General features: G+C 48.0%; 44 pseudogenes; all 44 read right to left on the bottom strand.

The window, feature by feature from the left end:
* Positions 1 to 15: 15 nt before the first annotated feature.
* LOC138658950 (5S ribosomal RNA) lies at positions 16 to 134 on the bottom strand (annotated as a pseudogene).
* Positions 135 to 800: 666 nt separating this feature from the next.
* Positions 801 to 919, bottom strand: LOC138659596 (5S ribosomal RNA; annotated as a pseudogene).
* A 76-nt stretch (positions 920 to 995) lies between these two features.
* Positions 996 to 1,114, bottom strand: LOC138658587 (5S ribosomal RNA; annotated as a pseudogene).
* A 76-nt stretch (positions 1,115 to 1,190) lies between these two features.
* Positions 1,191 to 1,309, bottom strand: LOC138659145 (5S ribosomal RNA; annotated as a pseudogene).
* A 76-nt stretch (positions 1,310 to 1,385) lies between these two features.
* LOC138658949 (5S ribosomal RNA) lies at positions 1,386 to 1,504 on the bottom strand (annotated as a pseudogene).
* Positions 1,505 to 2,022: 518 nt separating this feature from the next.
* On the bottom strand, positions 2,023 to 2,141 carry LOC138659594 (5S ribosomal RNA; annotated as a pseudogene).
* Positions 2,142 to 2,412: 271 nt separating this feature from the next.
* Positions 2,413 to 2,531, bottom strand: LOC138659453 (5S ribosomal RNA; annotated as a pseudogene).
* Positions 2,532 to 2,607: 76 nt separating this feature from the next.
* On the bottom strand, positions 2,608 to 2,726 carry LOC138659085 (5S ribosomal RNA; annotated as a pseudogene).
* Positions 2,727 to 2,802: 76 nt separating this feature from the next.
* Positions 2,803 to 2,921, bottom strand: LOC138659527 (5S ribosomal RNA; annotated as a pseudogene).
* A 666-nt stretch (positions 2,922 to 3,587) lies between these two features.
* Positions 3,588 to 3,706, bottom strand: LOC138658586 (5S ribosomal RNA; annotated as a pseudogene).
* A 76-nt stretch (positions 3,707 to 3,782) lies between these two features.
* LOC138658585 (5S ribosomal RNA) lies at positions 3,783 to 3,901 on the bottom strand (annotated as a pseudogene).
* A 271-nt stretch (positions 3,902 to 4,172) lies between these two features.
* Positions 4,173 to 4,291, bottom strand: LOC138659073 (5S ribosomal RNA; annotated as a pseudogene).
* A 76-nt stretch (positions 4,292 to 4,367) lies between these two features.
* Positions 4,368 to 4,486, bottom strand: LOC138658948 (5S ribosomal RNA; annotated as a pseudogene).
* A 518-nt stretch (positions 4,487 to 5,004) lies between these two features.
* LOC138659593 (5S ribosomal RNA) lies at positions 5,005 to 5,123 on the bottom strand (annotated as a pseudogene).
* Positions 5,124 to 5,199: 76 nt separating this feature from the next.
* Positions 5,200 to 5,318, bottom strand: LOC138658583 (5S ribosomal RNA; annotated as a pseudogene).
* A 76-nt stretch (positions 5,319 to 5,394) lies between these two features.
* LOC138659144 (5S ribosomal RNA) lies at positions 5,395 to 5,513 on the bottom strand (annotated as a pseudogene).
* Positions 5,514 to 5,589: 76 nt separating this feature from the next.
* On the bottom strand, positions 5,590 to 5,708 carry LOC138658947 (5S ribosomal RNA; annotated as a pseudogene).
* Positions 5,709 to 5,980: 272 nt separating this feature from the next.
* Positions 5,981 to 6,099, bottom strand: LOC138659859 (5S ribosomal RNA; annotated as a pseudogene).
* Positions 6,100 to 6,175: 76 nt separating this feature from the next.
* Positions 6,176 to 6,294, bottom strand: LOC138658582 (5S ribosomal RNA; annotated as a pseudogene).
* Positions 6,295 to 6,370: 76 nt separating this feature from the next.
* LOC138659592 (5S ribosomal RNA) lies at positions 6,371 to 6,489 on the bottom strand (annotated as a pseudogene).
* Positions 6,490 to 6,565: 76 nt separating this feature from the next.
* LOC138659348 (5S ribosomal RNA) lies at positions 6,566 to 6,684 on the bottom strand (annotated as a pseudogene).
* Positions 6,685 to 7,346: 662 nt separating this feature from the next.
* On the bottom strand, positions 7,347 to 7,465 carry LOC138659858 (5S ribosomal RNA; annotated as a pseudogene).
* Positions 7,466 to 7,736: 271 nt separating this feature from the next.
* On the bottom strand, positions 7,737 to 7,855 carry LOC138659452 (5S ribosomal RNA; annotated as a pseudogene).
* Positions 7,856 to 7,931: 76 nt separating this feature from the next.
* On the bottom strand, positions 7,932 to 8,050 carry LOC138659286 (5S ribosomal RNA; annotated as a pseudogene).
* A 76-nt stretch (positions 8,051 to 8,126) lies between these two features.
* LOC138658946 (5S ribosomal RNA) lies at positions 8,127 to 8,245 on the bottom strand (annotated as a pseudogene).
* An 860-nt stretch (positions 8,246 to 9,105) lies between these two features.
* Positions 9,106 to 9,224, bottom strand: LOC138659347 (5S ribosomal RNA; annotated as a pseudogene).
* A 271-nt stretch (positions 9,225 to 9,495) lies between these two features.
* LOC138658945 (5S ribosomal RNA) lies at positions 9,496 to 9,614 on the bottom strand (annotated as a pseudogene).
* Positions 9,615 to 10,081: 467 nt separating this feature from the next.
* On the bottom strand, positions 10,082 to 10,200 carry LOC138659346 (5S ribosomal RNA; annotated as a pseudogene).
* Positions 10,201 to 10,276: 76 nt separating this feature from the next.
* On the bottom strand, positions 10,277 to 10,395 carry LOC138659703 (5S ribosomal RNA; annotated as a pseudogene).
* An 861-nt stretch (positions 10,396 to 11,256) lies between these two features.
* LOC138658581 (5S ribosomal RNA) lies at positions 11,257 to 11,375 on the bottom strand (annotated as a pseudogene).
* Positions 11,376 to 11,451: 76 nt separating this feature from the next.
* On the bottom strand, positions 11,452 to 11,570 carry LOC138658580 (5S ribosomal RNA; annotated as a pseudogene).
* A 271-nt stretch (positions 11,571 to 11,841) lies between these two features.
* On the bottom strand, positions 11,842 to 11,960 carry LOC138659451 (5S ribosomal RNA; annotated as a pseudogene).
* Positions 11,961 to 12,036: 76 nt separating this feature from the next.
* Positions 12,037 to 12,155, bottom strand: LOC138659061 (5S ribosomal RNA; annotated as a pseudogene).
* A 76-nt stretch (positions 12,156 to 12,231) lies between these two features.
* Positions 12,232 to 12,350, bottom strand: LOC138658944 (5S ribosomal RNA; annotated as a pseudogene).
* A 518-nt stretch (positions 12,351 to 12,868) lies between these two features.
* On the bottom strand, positions 12,869 to 12,987 carry LOC138659590 (5S ribosomal RNA; annotated as a pseudogene).
* Positions 12,988 to 13,258: 271 nt separating this feature from the next.
* On the bottom strand, positions 13,259 to 13,377 carry LOC138659049 (5S ribosomal RNA; annotated as a pseudogene).
* Positions 13,378 to 14,433: 1,056 nt separating this feature from the next.
* Positions 14,434 to 14,552, bottom strand: LOC138659450 (5S ribosomal RNA; annotated as a pseudogene).
* A 76-nt stretch (positions 14,553 to 14,628) lies between these two features.
* LOC138659034 (5S ribosomal RNA) lies at positions 14,629 to 14,747 on the bottom strand (annotated as a pseudogene).
* Positions 14,748 to 15,019: 272 nt separating this feature from the next.
* Positions 15,020 to 15,138, bottom strand: LOC138659647 (5S ribosomal RNA; annotated as a pseudogene).
* A 76-nt stretch (positions 15,139 to 15,214) lies between these two features.
* Positions 15,215 to 15,333, bottom strand: LOC138659345 (5S ribosomal RNA; annotated as a pseudogene).
* Positions 15,334 to 15,409: 76 nt separating this feature from the next.
* On the bottom strand, positions 15,410 to 15,528 carry LOC138659037 (5S ribosomal RNA; annotated as a pseudogene).
* Positions 15,529 to 15,604: 76 nt separating this feature from the next.
* On the bottom strand, positions 15,605 to 15,723 carry LOC138658942 (5S ribosomal RNA; annotated as a pseudogene).
* A 666-nt stretch (positions 15,724 to 16,389) lies between these two features.
* On the bottom strand, positions 16,390 to 16,508 carry LOC138658579 (5S ribosomal RNA; annotated as a pseudogene).
* A 76-nt stretch (positions 16,509 to 16,584) lies between these two features.
* LOC138658577 (5S ribosomal RNA) lies at positions 16,585 to 16,703 on the bottom strand (annotated as a pseudogene).
* Positions 16,704 to 16,774: the final 71 nt, after the last annotated feature.

Here is a 16,774-nt window from a genome sequence, read left to right as displayed (position 1 = left end):
TGAAAAAAAAAGAAACGTCAATGGCACCAGGGATTCCCAGCCAGTCTCCCATGCTGGTACTTGCCCAGCCTCAAGCTGCTTTGCATTTGCGATCTGACGAGGGCAGGCACATTCAGCTTAGAGTGGCCATTGACAGACAGTTAGCACCTGTGCGGGTCTTTTCAAGCGTAAAAAATCGTAAGTGTAAGCTTTGATAAAAACAAAACAATGTGGGAACCGTGCCAGGGATTCCCTGCCAGTCTACCAAGCTGATACTTGCCCAGCCTCAAGCTACTTTGCATTTGTGATCTGACGAAGGCAGGAACATTGAGCTTAGTGCGGCCATTGATGGATTGTTAGCAACTCCGCAAGTTTTTTCAAGAGGAAGAGAATCGTAATACAAAGCTTTGATGAAAACTAAAAAGCATGTCAACGGTACCAGGAATTCCCAGCCAGTCTCCCATGCTGGTACTTGCCCAGCCTCAAGTAGCTCAGCATTTGCGATCTGACGAGGGCAGGCCCATTCAGAATAAAGAAGTAATTGACAGATAGGTCTGTAGCACAAATTTGGGTCTTTTCAAGCGGCAAAAAATCGTAAGGGTAAGCTTTGATAAAAACAAAAAGCACGTTAACGGTACCAGGGATTCCCAGCCAGTCTCCCATGCTGGTACTTGCCCAGCCTCAAGCTGCTTTGCATTTGCGATCTGACGAGGGCAGGCACATTCAGCTTAGAGTGACCGTTGACAGATAGTTAGCACCAGTGCGGGTCTTTTCAAGCGGAAAAAAATCGTAAGGGTAAGCTTTGATAAAAACAAAAAGCACGTCAACGGTACCAGGGATTCCCAGCCAGTCTCCCATGCTGGTACTTGCCCAGCCTCAAGCTGCTTTGCAATTGCGATCTGACGAGGGCAGGCACATTCAGCTTAGAGTGACCGTTGACAGATAGTTAGCACCAGTGCGGGTCTTTTCAAGCGGAAAAAAATCGTAAGGGTAAGCTTTGATAAAAACAAAAAGCACGTCAACGGTACCAGGGATTCCCAGCCAGTCTCCCATGCTGGTACTTGCCCAGCCTCAAGCTGCTTTGCATTTGCGATCTGACGAGGGCAGGCACATTCAGCTTAGAGTGACCGTTGACAGATAGTTAGCACCAGTGCGGGTCTTTTCAAGCGGAAAAAAATCGTAAGGGTAAGCTTTGATAAAAACAAAAAGCACGTCAGCGGTACCAGGGATTCCCAGCCAGTCTCCCATGCTGGTACTTGCCCAGCCTCAAGCTGCTTAGCATTTGCGATCTGACGAGAGCAGGCACATTCAGCTTAGAGTGGCCATTGACAGATAGTGAGCAACTCTGCGGGCCTTTTCAAGAGGAATAGAATCGTAAGGGTAAGCTTTGATGAAAAAAAAAGAAACGTCAATGGCACCAGGGATTCCCAGCCAGTCTCCCATGCTGGTACTTGCCCAGCCTCAAGCTGCTTTGCATTTGCGATCTGACGAGGGCAGGCACATTCAGCTTAGAGTGGCCATTGACAGACAGTTAGCACCTGTGCGGGTCTTTTCAAGCGGAAAAAATCGTAAGTGTAAGCTTTGATAAAAACAAAACAATGTGGGAACCGTGCCAGGGATTCCCTGCCAGTCTACCAAGCTGATACTTGCCCAGCCTCAAGCTACTTTGCATTTGTGATCTGACGAAGGCAGGAACATTGAGCTTAGTGCGGCCATTGATGGATTGTTAGCAACTCCGCAAGTTTTTTCAAGAGGAAGAGAATCGTAATACAAAGCTTTGATGAAAACTAAAAAGCATGTCAACGGTACCAGGAATTCCCAGCCAGTCTCCCATGCTGGTACTTGCCCAGCCTCAAGTAGCTCAGCATTTGCGATCTGACGAGGGCAGGCCCATTCAGCATAAAGAAGTAATTGACAGATAGGTCTGTAGCACAAATTTGGGTCTTCAGCTTAGAGTGACCGTTGACAGATCATTAGCACCAGTGCGGGTCTTTTCAAGCGGAAAAAAATCGTAAGGGTAAGCTTTGATAAAAACAAAAAGCACGTCAACGGTACCAGGGATTCCCAGCCAGTCTCCCATGCTGGTACTTGCCCAGCCTCAAGCTGCTTTGCAATTGCGATCTGACGAGGGCAGGCACATTCAGCTTAGAGTGACCGTTGACAGATAGTTAGCACCAGTGCGGGTCTTTTCAAGCGGAAAAAAATCGTAAGGGTAAGCTTTGATAAAAACAAAAAGCACGTCAACGGTACCAGGGATTCCCAGCCAGTCTCCAATGCTGGTACTTGCCCAGCCTCAAGCTGCTTTGCATTTGCGATCTGACGAGGGCAGGCACATTCAGCTTAGAGTGACCGTTGACAGATAGTTAGCACCAGTGCGGGTCTTTTCAAGCGGAAAAAAATCGTAAGGGTAAGCTTTGATAAAAACAAAAAGCACGTCAACGGTACCAGGGATTCCCAGCCAGTCTCCCATGCTGGTACTTGCCCAGCCTCAAGCTGCTTTGCATTTGCGATCTGAAGAGGGCAGGCACATTCAGCTTAGAGTGACCGTTGACAGATAGTTAGCACCAGTGCGGGTCTTTTCAAGCGGAAAAAAATCGTAAGGGTAAGCTTTGATAAAAACAAAAAGCACGTCAACGGTACCAGGGATTCCCAGCCAGTCTCCCATGCTGGTACTTGCCCAGCCTCAAGCTGCTTAGCATTTGCGATCTGACGAGAGCAGGCACATTCAGCTTAGAGTGGCCATTGACAGATAGTGAGCAACTCTGCGGGCCTTTTCAAGAGGAATAGAATCGTAAGGGTAAGCTTTGATGAAAAAAAAAGAAACGTCAATGGCACCAGGAACTCCCAGCCAGTCTCCCATGCTGGTACTTGCCCAGCCTCAAGCTGCTTTGCATTTGCGATCTGACGAGGGCAGGCACATTCAGCTTAGAGTGGCCATTGACAGACAGTTAGCACCTGTGCGGGTCTTTTCAAGCGGAAAAAATCGTAAGTGTAAGCTTTGATAAAAACAAAACAATGTGGGAACCGTGCCAGGGATTCCCTGCCAGTCTACCAAGCTGATACTTGCCCAGCCTCAAGCTACTTTGCATTTGTGATCTGACGAAGGCAGGAACATTGAGCTTAGTGCGGCCATTGATGGATTGTTAGCAACTCCGCAAGTTTTTTCAAGAGGAAGAGAATCGTAATACAAAGCTTTGATGAAAACTAAAAAGCATGTCAACGGTACCAGGAATTCCCAGCCAGTCTCCCATGCTGGTACTTGCCCAGCCTCAAGTAGCTCAGCATTTGCGATCTGACGAGGGCAGGCCCATTCAGCATAAAGAAGTAATTGACAGATAGGTCTGTAGCACAAATTTGGGTCTTTTCAAGCGGCAAAAAATCGTAAGGGTAAGCTTTGATAAAAACAAAAAGCACGTTAACGGTACCAGGGATTCCCAGCCAGTCTCCCATGCTGGTACTTGCCCAGCCTCAAGCTGCTTTGCATTTGCGATCTGACGAGGGCAGGCACATTCAGCTTAGAGTGACCGTTGACCGATAGTTAGCACCAGTGCGGGTCTTTTCAAGCGGAAAAAAATCGTAAGGGTAAGCTTTGATAAAAACAAAAAGCACGTCAACGGTACCAGGGATTCCCAGCCAGTCTCCCATGCTGGTACTTGCCCAGCCTCAAGCTGCTTTGCATTTGCGATCTGACGAGGGCAGGCACATTCAGCTTAGAGTGACCGTTGACAGATAGTTAGCACCAGTGCGGGTCTTTTCAAGCGGAAAAAAATCGTAAGGGTAAGCTTTGATAAAAACAAAAAGCACGTCAACGGTACCAGGGATTCCCAGCCAGTCTCCCATGCTGGTACTTGCCCAGCCTCAAGCTGCTTTGCATTTGCGATCTGACGAGGGCAGGCACATTCAGCTTAGAGTGACCGTTGACAGATCGTTAGCACCAGTGCGGGTCTTTTCAAGCGGAAAAAAATCGTAAGTGTAAGCTTTGATAAAAACAAAAAGCACGTCAGCGGTACCAGGGATTCCCAGCCAGTCTCCCATGCTGGTACTTGCCCAGCCTCAAGCTGCTAAGCATTTGCGATCTGAAGAGGGCAGGCACATTCAGCTTAGAGTGACCGTTGACAGATAGTTAGCACCAGTGCGGGTCTTTTCAAGCGGAAAAAAATCGTAAGGGTAAGCTTTGATAAAAACAAAAAGCACGTCAACGGTACCAGGGATTCCCAGCCAGTCTCCCATGCTGGTACTTGCCCAGCCTCAAGCTGCTTAGCATTTGCGATCTGACGAGAGCAGGCACATTCAGCTTAGAGTGGCCATTGACAGATAGTGAGCAACTCTGCGGGCCTTTTCAAGAGGAATAGAATCGTAAGGGTAAGCTTTGATGAAAAAAAAAGAAACGTCAATGGCACCAGGGATTCCCAGCCAGTCTCCCATGCTGGTACTTGCCCAGCCTCAAGCTGCTTTGCATTTGCGATCTGACGAGGGCAGGCACATTCAGCTTAGAGTGGCCATTGACAGACAGTTAGCACCTGTGCGGGTCTTTTCAAGCGGAAAAAATCGTAAGTGTAAGCTTTGATAAAAACAAAACAATGTGGGAACCGTGCCAGGGATTCCCTGCCAGTCTACCAAGCTGATACTTGCCCAGCCTCAAGCTACTTTGCATTTGTGATCTGACGAAGGCAGGAACATTGAGCTTAGTGCGGCCATTGATGGATTGTTAGCAACTCCGCAAGTTTTTTCAAGAGGAAGAGAATCGTAATACAAAGCTTTGATGAAAACTAAAAAGCATGTCAACGGTACCAGGAATTCCCAGCCAGTCTCCCATGCTGGTACTTGCCCAGCCTCAAGTAGCTCAGCATTTGCGATCTGACGAGGACAGGCCCATTCAGCATAAAGAAGTAATTGACAGATAGGTCTGTAGCACAAATTTGGGTCTTCAGCTTAGAGTGACCGTTGACAGATCGTTAGCACCAGTGCGGGTCTTTTCAAGCGGAAAAAAATCGTAAGGGTAAGCTTTGATAAAAACAAAAAGCACGTCAACGGTACCAGGGATTCCCAGCCAGTCTCCCATGCTGGTACTTGCCCAGCCTCAAGCTGCTTTGCAATTGCGATCTGACGAGGGCAGGCACATTCAGCTTAGAGTGACCGTTGACAGATAGTTAGCACCAGTGCGGGTCTTTTCAAGCGGAAAAAAATCGTAAGGGTAAGCTTTGATAAAAACAAAAAGCACGTCAACGGTACCAGGGATTCCCAGCCAGTCTCCCATGCTGGTACTTGCCCAGCCTCAAGCTGCTTTGCATTTGCGATCTGACGAGGGCAGGCACATTCAGCTTAGAGTGACCGTTGACAGATAGTTAGCACCAGTGCGGGTCTTTTCAAGCGGAAAAAAATCGTAAGGGTAAGCTTTGATAAAAACAAAAAGCACGTCAGCGGTACCAGGGATTCCCAGCCAGTCTCCCATGCTGGTACTTGCCCAGCCTCAAGCTGCTTAGCATTTGCGATCTGACGAGAGCAGGCACATTCAGCTTAGAGTGGCCATTGACAGATAGTGAGCAACTCTGCGGGCCTTTTCAAGAGGAATAGAATCGTAAGGGTAAGCTTTGATGAAAAAAAAAGAAACGTCAATGGCACCAGGGATTCCCAGCCAGTCTCCCATGCTGGTACTTGCCCAGCCTCAAGCTGCTTTGCATTTGCGATCTGACGAGGGCAGGCACATTCAGCTTAGAGTGGCCATTGACAGACAGTTAGCACCTGTGCGGGTCTTTTCAAGCGGAAAAAATCGTAAGTGTAAGCTTTGATAAAAACAAAACAATGTGGGAACCGTGCCAGGGATTCCCTGCCAGTCTACCAAGCTGATACTTGCCCAGCCTCAAGCTACTTTGCATTTGTGATCTGACGAAGGCAGGAACATTGAGCTTAGTGCGGCCATTGATGGATTGTTAGCAACTCCGCAAGTTTTTTCAAGAGGAAGAGAATCGTAATACAAAGCTTTGATGAAAACTAAAAAGCATGTCAACGGTACCAGGGATTCCCAGCCAGTCTCCCATGCTGGTACTTGCCCAGCCTCAAGCTGCTTTGCATTTGCGATCTGACGAGGGCAGGCACATTCAGCTTAGAGTGACCGTTGACAGATAGTTAGCACCAGTGCGGGTCTTTTCAAGCGGAAAAAAATCGTAAGGGTAAGCTTTGATAAAAACAAAAAGCACGTCAACGGTACCAGGGATTCCCAGCCAGTCTCCCATGCTGGTACTTGCCCAGCCTCAAGCTGCTTTGCATTTGCGATCTGACGAGGGCAGGCACATTCAGCTTAGAGTGACCGTTGACAGATAGTTAGCACCAGTGCGGGTCTTTTCAAGCGGAAAAAAATCGTAAGGGTAAGCTTTGATAAAAACAAAAAGCACGTCAACGGTACCAGGGATTCCCAGCCAGTCTCCCATGCTGGTACTTGCCCAGCCTCAAGCTGCTTTGCAATTGCGATCTGACGAGGGCAGGCACATTCAGCTTAGAGTGACCGTTGACAGATAGTTAGCACCAGTGCGGGTCTTTTCAAGCGGAAAAAAATCGTAAGGGTAAGCTTTGATAAAAACAAGAAGCACGTCAACGGTACCAGGGATTCCCAGCCAGTCTCCCATGCTGGTACTTGCCCAGCCTCAAGCTGCTTTGCATTTGCGATCTGACGAGGGCAGGCACATTCAGCTTAGAGTGACCATTGACAGATCGTTAGCACCAGTGCGGGTCTTTTCAAGCGGAAAAAAATCGTAAGGGTAAGCTTTGATAAAAACAAAAAGCACATTAGCGGTACCAGGGATTCCCAGCCAGTCTCCCATGCTGGTACTTGCCCAGCCTCAAGCTGCTTAGCATTTGCGATCTGACGAGAGCAGGCACATTCAGCTTAGAGTGGCCATTGACAGATAGTGAGCAACTCTGCGGGCCTTTTCAAGAGGAATAGAATCGTAAGGGTAAGCTTTGATGAAAAAAAAAGAAACGTCAATGGCACCAGGGATTCCCAGCCAGTCTCCCATGCTGGTACTTGCCCAGCCTCAAGCTGCTTTGCATTTGCGATCTGACGAGGGGAGGCACATTCAGCTTAGAGTGGCCATTGACAGACAGTTAGCACCTGTGCGGGTCTTTTCAAGCGGAAAAAATCGTAAGTGTAAGCTTTGATAAAAACAAAACAATGTGGGAACCGTGCCAGGGATTCCCTGCCAGTCTACCAAGCTGATACTTGCCCAGCCTCAAGCTACTTTGCATTTGTGATCTGACGAAGGCAGGAACATTGAGCTTAGTGCGGCCATTGATGGATTGTTAGCAACTCCGCAAGTTTTTTCAAGAGGAAGAGAATCGTAATACAAAGCTTTGATGAAAACTAAAAAGCATGTCAACGGTACCAGGGATTCCCAGCCAGTCTCCCATGCTGGTACTTGCCCAGCCTCAAGCTGCTTTGCATTTGCGATCTGACGAGGGCAGGCACATTCAGCTTAGAGTGACCGTTGACAGATAGTTAGCACCAGTGCGGGTCTTTTCAAGCGGAAAAAAATCGTAAGGGTAAGCTTTGATAAAAACAAAAAGCACGTCAACGGTACCAGGGATTCCCAGCCAGTCTCCCATGCTGGTACTTGCCCAGCCTCAAGCTGCTTTGCATTTGCGATCTGACGAGGGCTGGAACATTCAGCTTAGAGTGACCGTTGACAGATAGTTAGCACCAGTGCGGGTCTTTTCAAGCGGAAAAAAATCGTAAGGGTAAGCTTTGATAAAAACAAAAAGCACGTCAACGGTACCAGGGATTCCCAGCCAGTCTCCCATGCTGGTACTTGCCCAGCCTCAAGCTGCTTTGCATTTGCGATCTGAAGAGGGCAGGCACATTCAGCTTAGAGTGACCGTTGACAGATAATTAGCACCAGTGCGGGTCTTTTCAAGCGGAAAAAAATCGTAAGGGTAAGCTTTGATAAAAACAAAAAGCACGTCAACGGTACCAGGGATTCCCAGACAGTCTCCCATGCCGGTACTTGCCCAGCCTCAAGCTGCTTAGCATTTGCGATCTGACGAGAGCAGGCACATTCAGCTTAGAGTGGCCATTGACAGATAGTGAGCAACTCTGCGGGCCTTTTCAAGAGGAATAGAATCGTAAGGGTAAGCTTTGATGAAAAAAAAAGAAACGTCAATGGCACCAGGGATTCCCAGCCAGTCTCCCATGCTGGTACTTGCCCAGCCTCAAGCTGCTTTGCATTTGCGATCTGACGAGGGCAGGCACATTCAGCTTAGAGTGGCCATTGACAGACAGTTAGCACCTGTGCGGGTCTTTTCAAGCGGAAAAAATCGTAAGTGTAAGCTTTGATAAAAACAAAACAATGTGGGAACCGTGCCAGGGATTCCCTGCCAGTCTACCAAGCTGATACTTGCCCAGCCTCAAGCTACTTTGCATTTGTGATCTGACGAAGGCAGGAACATTGAGCTTAGTGCGGCCATTGATGGATTGTTAGCAACTCCGCAAGTTTTTTCAAGAGGAAGAGAATCGTAATACAAAGCTTTGATGAAAACTAAAAAGCATGTCAACGGTACCAGGAATTCCCAGCCAGTCTCCCATGCTGGTACTTGCCCAGCCTCAAGTAGCTCAGCATTTGCGATCTGACGAGGGCAGGCCCATTCAGAATAAAGAAGTAATTGACAGATAGGTCTGTAGCACAAATTTGGGTCTTTTCAAGCGGCAAAAAATCGTAAGGGTAAGCTTTGATAAAAACAAAAAGCACGTTAACGGTACCAGGGATTCCCAGCCAGTCTCCCATGCTGGTACTTGCCCAGCCTCAAGCTGCTTTGCATTAGCGATCTGACGAGGGCAGGCACATTCAGCTTAGAGTGACCGTTGACAGATAGTTAGCACCAGTGCGGGTCTTTTCAAGCGGAAAAAAATCGTAAGGGTAAGCTTTGATAAAAACAAAAAGCACGTCAACGGTACCAGGGATTCCCAGCCAGTCTCCCATGCTGTACTTGCCCAGCCTCAAGCTGCTTTGCATTTGCGATCTGACGAGGGCAGGCACATTCAGCTTAGAGTGACCGTTGACAGATAGTTAGCACCAGTGCGGGTCTTTTCAAGCGGAAAAAAATCGTAAGGGTAAGCTTTGATAAAAACAAAAAGCACGTCAACGGTACCAGGGATTCCCAGCCAGTCTCCCATGCTGGTACTTGCCCAGCCTCAAGCTGCTTTGCATTTGCGATCTGACGAGGGCAGGCACATTCAGCTTAGAGTGACCATTGACAGATCGTTAGCACCAGTGCGGGTCTTTTCAAGCGGAAAAAAATCGTAAGGGTAAGCTTTGATAAAAACAAAAAGCACGTCAGCGGTACCAGGGATTCCCAGCCAGTGTCCCATGCTGGTACTTGCCCAGCCTCAAGCTGCTTAGCATTTGCGATCTGACGAGAGCTGGCACATTCAGCTTAGAGTGGCCATTGACAGATAGTGAGCAACTCTGCGGGCCTTTTCAAGAGGAATAGAATCGTAAGGGTAAGCTTTGATGAAAAAAAAAGAAACGTCAATGGCACCAGGGATTCCCAGCCAGTCTCCCATGCTGGTACTTGCCCAGCCTCAAGCTGCTTTGCATTTGCGATCTGACGAGGGCAGGCACATTCAGCTTAGAGTGGCCATTGACAGACAGTTAGCACCTGTGCGGGTCTTTTCAAGCGGAAAAAATCGTAAGTGTAAGCTTTGATAAAAACAAAACAATGTGGGAACCGTGCCAGGGATTCCCTGCCAGTCTACCAAGCTGATACTTGCCCAGCCTCAAGCTACTTTGCATTTGTGATCTGACGAAGGCAGGAACATTGAGCTCAGTGCGGCCATTGATGGATTGTTAGCAACTCCGCAAGTTTTTTCAAGAGGAAGAGAATCGTAATACAAAGCTTTGATGAAAACTAAAAAGCATGTCAACGGTACCAGGGATTCCCAGCCAGTCTCCCATGCTGGTATTTGCCCAGCCTCAAGCTGCTTTGCATTTGCGATCTGACGAGGGCAGGCACATTCAGCTTAGAGTGACCGTTGACAGATAGTTAGCACCAGTGCGGGTCTTTTCAAGCGGAAAAAAATCGTAAGGGTAAGCTTTGATAAAAACAAAAAGCACGTCAACGGTACCAGGGATTCCCAGCCAGTCTCCCATGCTGGTACTTGCCCAGCCTCAAGCTGCTTTGCATTTGCGATCTGACGAGGGCAGGCACATTCAGCTTAGAGTGACCATTGACAGATCGTTAGCACCAGTGCGGGTCTTTTCAAGCGGAAAAAAATCGTAAGGGTAAGCTTTGATAAAAACAAAAAGCACGTCAACGGTACCAGGGATTCCCAGCCAGTCTCCCATGCTGGTACTTGCCCAGCCTCAAGCTGTTTAGCATTTGCGATCTGACGAGAGCAGGCACATTCAGCTTAGAGTGGCCATTGACAGATAGTGAGCAACTCTGCGGGCCTTTTCAAGAGGAATAGAATCGTAAGGGTAAGCTTTGATGAAAAAAAAAGAAACGTCAATGGCACCAGGGATTCCCAGCCAGTCTCCCATGCTGGTACTTGCCCAGCCTCAAGCTGCTTTAAATTTGCGATCTGACGAGGGCAGGCACATTCAGCTTAGAGTGGCCATTGACAGACAGTTAGCACCTGTGCGGGTCTTTTCAAGCGGAAAAAATCGTAAGTGTAAGCTTTGATAAAAACAAAACAATGTGGGAACCGTGCCAGGGATTCCCTGCCAGTCTACCAAGCTGATACTTGCCCAGCCTCAAGCTACTTTGCATTTGTGATCTGACGAAGGCAGGAACATTGAGCTTAGTGCGGCCATTGATGGATTGTTAGCAACTCCGCAAGTTTTTTCAAGAGGAAGAGAATCGTAATACAAAGCTTTGATGAAAACTAAAGAGCATGTCAACGGTACCAGGAATTCCCAGCCAGTCTCCCATGCTGGTACTTGCCCAGCCTCAAGTAGCTCAGCATTTGCGATTTGACGAGGGCAGGCCCATTCAGAATAAAGAAGTAATTGACAGATAGGTCTGTAGCACAAATTTGGGTCTTTTCAAGCGGCAAAAAATCGTAAGGGTAAGCTTTGATAAAAACAAAAAGCACGTTAACGGTACCAGGGATTCCCAGCCAGTCTCCCATGCTGGTACTTGCCCAGCCTCAAGCTGCTTTGCATTTGCGATCTGACGAGGGCAGGCACATTCAGCTTAGAGTGACCGTTGACAGATAGTTAGCACCAGTGCGGGTCTTTTCAAGCGGAAAAAAATCGTAAGGGTAAGCTTTGATAAAAACAAAAAGCACGTCAACGGTACCAGGGATTCCCAGCCAGTCTCCCATGCTGGTACTTGCCCAGCCTCAAGCTGCTTTGCATTTGCGATCTGACGAGGGCAGGCACATTCAGCTTAGAGTGACCGTTGACAGATAGTTAGCACCAGTGCGGGTCTTTTCAAGCGGAAAAAAATCGTAAGGGTAAGCTTTGATTAAAACAAAAAGCACGTCAACGGTACCAGGGATTCCCAGCCAGTCTCCCATGCTGGTACTTGCCCAGCCTCAAGCTGCTTTGCATTTGCGATCTGACGAGGGCAGGCACATTCAGCTTAGAGTGACCGTTGACAGATCGTTAGCACCAGTGCGGGTCTTTTCAAGCGGAAAAAAATCGTAAGGGTAAGCTTTGATAAAAACAAAAAGCACGTCAGCGGTACCAGGGATTCCCAGCCAGTCTCCCATGCTGGTACTTGCCCAGCCTCAAGCTGCTAAGCATTTGCGATCTGAAGAGGGCAGGCACATTCAGCTTAGAGTGACCGTTGACAGATAGTTAGCACCAGTGCGGGTCTTTTCAAGCGGAAAAAAATCGTAAGGGTAAGCTTTAATAAAAACAAAAAGCACGTCAACGGTACCAGGGATTCCCAGCCAGTCTCCCATGCTGGTACTTGCCCAGCCTCAAGCTGCTTTGCATTTGCGATCTGAAGAGGGCAGGCACATTCAGCTTAGAGTGACCGTTGACAGATAGTTAGCACCAGTGCGGGTCTTTTCAAGCGGAAAAAAATCGTAAGGGTAAGCTTTGATAAAAACAAAAAGCACGTCAACGGTACCAGGGATTCCCAGCCAGTCTCCCATGCTGGTACTTGCCCAGCCTCAAGCTGCTTAGCATTTGCGATCTGACGAGAGCAGGCACATTCAGCTTAGAGTGGCCATTGACAGATAGTGAGCAACTCTGCGGGCCTTTTCAAGAGGAATAGAATCGTAAGGGTAAGCTTTGATGAAAAAAAAAGAAACGTCAATGGCACCAGGGATTCCCAGCCAGTCTCCCATGCTGGTACTTGCCCAGCCTCAAGCTGCTTTGCATTTGCGATCTGACGAGGGCAGGCACATTCAGCTTAGAGTGGCCATTGACAGACAGTTAGCACCTGTGCGGGTCTTTTCAAGCGGAAAAAATCGTAAGTGTAAGCTTTGATAAAAACAAAACAATGTGGGAACCGTGCCAGGTATTCCCTGCCAGTCTACCAAGCTGATACTTGCCCAGCCTCAAGCTACTTTGCATTTGTGATCTGACGAAGGCAGGAACATTGAGCTTAGTGCGGCCATTGATGGATTGTTAGCAACTCCGCAAGTTTTTTCAAGAGGAAGAGAATCGTAATACAAAGCTTTGATGAAAACTAAAAAGCATGTCAACGGTACCAGGAATTCCCAGCCAGTCTCCCATGCTGGTACTTGCCCAGCCTCAAGTAGCTCAGCATTTGCGATCTGACGAGGGCAGGCCCATTCAGCATAAAGAAGTAATTGACAGATAGGTCTGTAGCACAAATTTGGGTCTTCAGCTTAGAGTGACCGTTGACAGATCGTTAGCACCAGTGCGGGTCTTTTCAAGCGGAAAAAAATCGTAAGGGTAAGCTTTGATAAAAACAAAAAGCACGTCAACGGTACCAGGGATTCCCAGCCAGTCTCCCATGCTGGTACTTGCCCAGCCTCAAGCTGCTTTGCAATTGCGATCTGACGAGGGCAGGCACATTCAGCTTAGAGTGACCGTTGACAGATAGTTAGCACCAGTGCGGGTCTTTTCAAGCGGAAAAAAATCGTAAGGGTAAGCTTTGATAAAAACAAAAAGCACGTCAACGGTACCAGGGATTCCCAGCCAGTTTCCCATGCTGGTACTTGCCCAGCCTCAAGCTGCTTTGCATTTGCGATCTGAAGAGGGCAGGCACATTCAGCTTAGAGTGACCGTTGACAGATAGTTAGCACCAGTGCGGGTCTTTTCAAGCGGAAAAAAATCGTAAGGGTAAGCTTTGATAAAAACAAAAAGCACGTCAACGGTACCAGGGATTCCCAGCCAGTCTCCCATGCTGGTACTTGCCCAGCCTCAAGCTGCTTAGCATTTGCGATCTGACGAGAGCAGGCACATTCAGCTTAGAGTGGCCATTGACAGATAGTGAGCAACTCTGCGGGCCTTTTCAAGAGGAATAGAATCGTAAGGGTAAGCTTTGATGAAAAAAAAAGAAACGTCAATGGCACCAGGGATTCCCAGCCAGTCTCCCATGCTGGTACTTGCCCAGCCTCAAGCTGCTTTGCATTTGCGATCTGACGAGGGCAGGCACATTCAGCTTAGAGTGGCCATTAACAGACAGTTAGCACCTGTGCGGGTCTTTTCAAGCGGAAAAAATCGTAAGTGTAAGCTTTGATAAAAACAAAACAATGTGGGAACCGTGCCAGGGATTCCCTGACAGTCTACCAAGCTGATACTTGCCCAGCCTCCAGCTACTTTGCATTTGTGATCTGACGAAGGCAGGAACATTGAGCTTAGTGCGGCCATTGATGGATTGTTAGCAACTCCGCAAGTTTTTTCAAGAGGAAGAGAATCGTAATACAAAGCTTTGATGAAAACTAAAAAGCATGTCAACGGTACCAGGAATTCCCAGCCAGTCTCCCATGCTGGTACTTGCCCAGCCTCAAGTAGCTCAGCATTTGCGATCTGACGAGGGCAGGCACATTCAGCATAAAGAAGTAATTGACAGATAGGTCTGTAGCACAAATTTGGGTCTTTTCAAGCGGCAAAAAATCGTAAGGGTAAGCTTTGATAAAAACAAAAAGCACGTTAACGGTACCAGGGATTCCCAGCCAGTCTCCCATGCTGGTACTTGCCCAGCCTCAAGCTGCTTTGCATTTGCGATCTGACGAGGGCAGGCACATTCAGCTTAGAGTGACCGTTGACAGATAGTTAGCACCAGTGCGGGTCTTTTCAAGCGGAAAAAAATCGTAAGGGTAAGCTTTGATAAAAACAAAAAGCACGTTAACGGTTCCAGGGATTCCCAGCCAGTCTCCCATGCTGGTACTTGCCCAGCCTCAAGCTGCTTTGCATTTGCGATCTGACGAGGGAAGGCACATTCAGCTTAGAGTGACCGTTGACAGATAGTTAGCACCAGTGCGGGTCTTTTCAAGCGGAAAAAAATCGTAAGGGTAAGCTTTGATAAAAACAAAAAGCACGTCAACGGTACCAGGGATTCCCAGCCAGTCTCCCATGCTGGTACTTGCCCAGCCTCAAGCTGCTTTGCATTTGCGATCTGAAGAGGGCAGGCACATTCAGCTTAGAGTGACCGTTGACAGATAGTTAGCACCAGTGCGGGTCTTTTCAAGCGGAAAAAAATCGTAAGGGTAAGCTTTGATAAAAACAAAAAGCACGTCAACGGTACCAGGGATTCCCAGCCAGTCTCCCATGCTGGTACTTGCCCAGCCTCAAGCTGCTTAGCATTTGCGATCTGACGAGGGCAGGCACATTCAGCTTAGAGTGGCCATTGACAGACAGTTAGCACCTGTGCGGGTCTTTTCAAGCGGAAAAAATCGTAAGTGTAAGCTTTGATAAAAACAAAACAATGTGGGAACCGTGCCAGGGATTCCCTGCCAGTCTACCAAGCTGATACTTGCCCAGCCTCAAGCTACTTTGCATTTGTGATCTGACGAAGGCAGGAACATTGAGCTTAGTGCGGCCATTGATGGATTGTTAGCAACTCCGCAAGTTTTTTCAAGAGGAAGAGAATCGTAATACAAAGCTTTGATGAAAACTAAAAAGCATGTCAACGGTACCAAGGATTCCCAGCCAGTCTCCCATGCTGGTACTTGCCCAGCCTCAAGCTGCTTTGCATTTGCGATCTGACGAGGGCAGGCACATTCAGCTTAGAGTGACCGTTGACAGATAGTTAGCACCAGTGCGGGTCTTTTCAAGCGGAAAAAAATCGTAAGGGTAAGCTTTGATAAAAACAAAAAGCACGTCAACGGTACCAGGGATTCCCAGCCAGTCTCCCATGCTGGTACTTGCCCAGCCTCAAGCTGCTTTGCATTTGCGATCTGACGAGGGCAGGCACATTCAGCTTAGAGTGACCATTGACAGATCGTTAGCACCAGTGCGGGTCTTTTCAAGCGGAAAAAAATCGTAAGGGTAAGCTTTGATAAAAACAAAAAGCACGTCAACGGTACCAGGGATTCCCAGCCAGTCTCCCATGCTGGTACTTGCCCAGCCTCAAGCTGCTTAGCATTTGCGATCTGACGAGAGCAGGCACATTCAGCTTAGAGTGGCCATTGACAGATAGTGAGCAACTCTGCGGGCCTTTTCAAGAGGAATAGAATCGTAAGGGTAAGCTTTGATGAAAAAAAAAGAAACGTCAATGGCACCAGGGATTCCCAGCCAGTCTCCCATGCTGGTACTTGCCCAGCCTCAAGCTGCTTTGCATTTGCGATCTGACGAGGGCAGGCACATTCAGCTTAGAGTGGCCATTGACAGACAGTTAGCACCTGTGCGGGTCTTTTCAAGCGGAAAAAATCGTAAGTGTAAGCTTTGATAAAAACAAAACAATGTGGGAACCGTGCCAGGGATTCCCTGCCAGTCTACCAAGCTGATACTTGCCCAGCCTCAAGCTACTTTGCATTTGTGATCTGACGAAGGCAGGAACATTGAGCTTAGTGCGGCCATTGATGGATTGTTAGCAACTCCGCAAGTTTTTTCAAGAGGAAGAGAATCGTAATACAAAGCTTTGATGAAAACTAAAAAGCATGTCAACGGTACCAGGAATTCCCAGCCAGTCTCCCATGCTGGTACTTGCCCAGCCTCAAGTAGCTCAGCATTTGCGATCTGACGAGGGCAGGCCCATTCAGAATAAAGAAGTAATTGACAGATAGGTCTGTAGCACAAATTTGGGTCTTTTCAAGCGGCAAAAAATCGTAAGGGTAAGCTTTGATAAAAACAAAAAGCACGTTAACGGTACCAGGGATTCCCAGCCAGTCTCCCATGCTGGTACTTGCCCAGCCTCAAGCTGCTTTGCATTTGCGATCTGACGAGGGCAGGCACATTCAGCTTAGAGTGACCGTTGACAGATAGTTCGCACCAGTGCGGGTCTTTTCAAGCGGAAAAAAATCGTAAGGGTAAGCTTTGATAAAAACAAAAAGCACGTCAACGGTACCAGGGATTCCCAGCCAGTCTCCCATGCTGGTACTTGCCCAGCCTCAAGCTGCTTTGCATTTGCGATCTGACGAGGGCAGGCACATTCAGCTTAGAGTGACCGTTGACAGATAGTTAGCACCAGTGCGGGTCTTTTCAAGCGGAAAAAAATCGTAAGGGTAAGCTTTGATAAAAACAAAAAGCACGTCAACGGTACCAGGGATTCCCAGCCAGTCTCCCATGCTGGTACTTGCCCAGCCTCAAGCTGCTTTGCATTTGCGATCTGACGAGGGCAGGCACATTCAGCTTAGAGTGACCGTTGACAGATCGTTAGCACCAGTGCGGGTCTTTTCAAGCGGAAAAAAATCGTAAGTGTAAGCTTTGATAAAAACAAA

This window comes from Ranitomeya imitator, chromosome 1, assembly GCF_032444005.1.
Source record: "Ranitomeya imitator isolate aRanImi1 chromosome 1, aRanImi1.pri, whole genome shotgun sequence".
NCBI classification, from domain to species: domain Eukaryota; kingdom Metazoa; phylum Chordata; class Amphibia; order Anura; family Dendrobatidae; genus Ranitomeya; species Ranitomeya imitator.
This window is presented reverse-complemented; position numbering and strand designations above follow the sequence as displayed.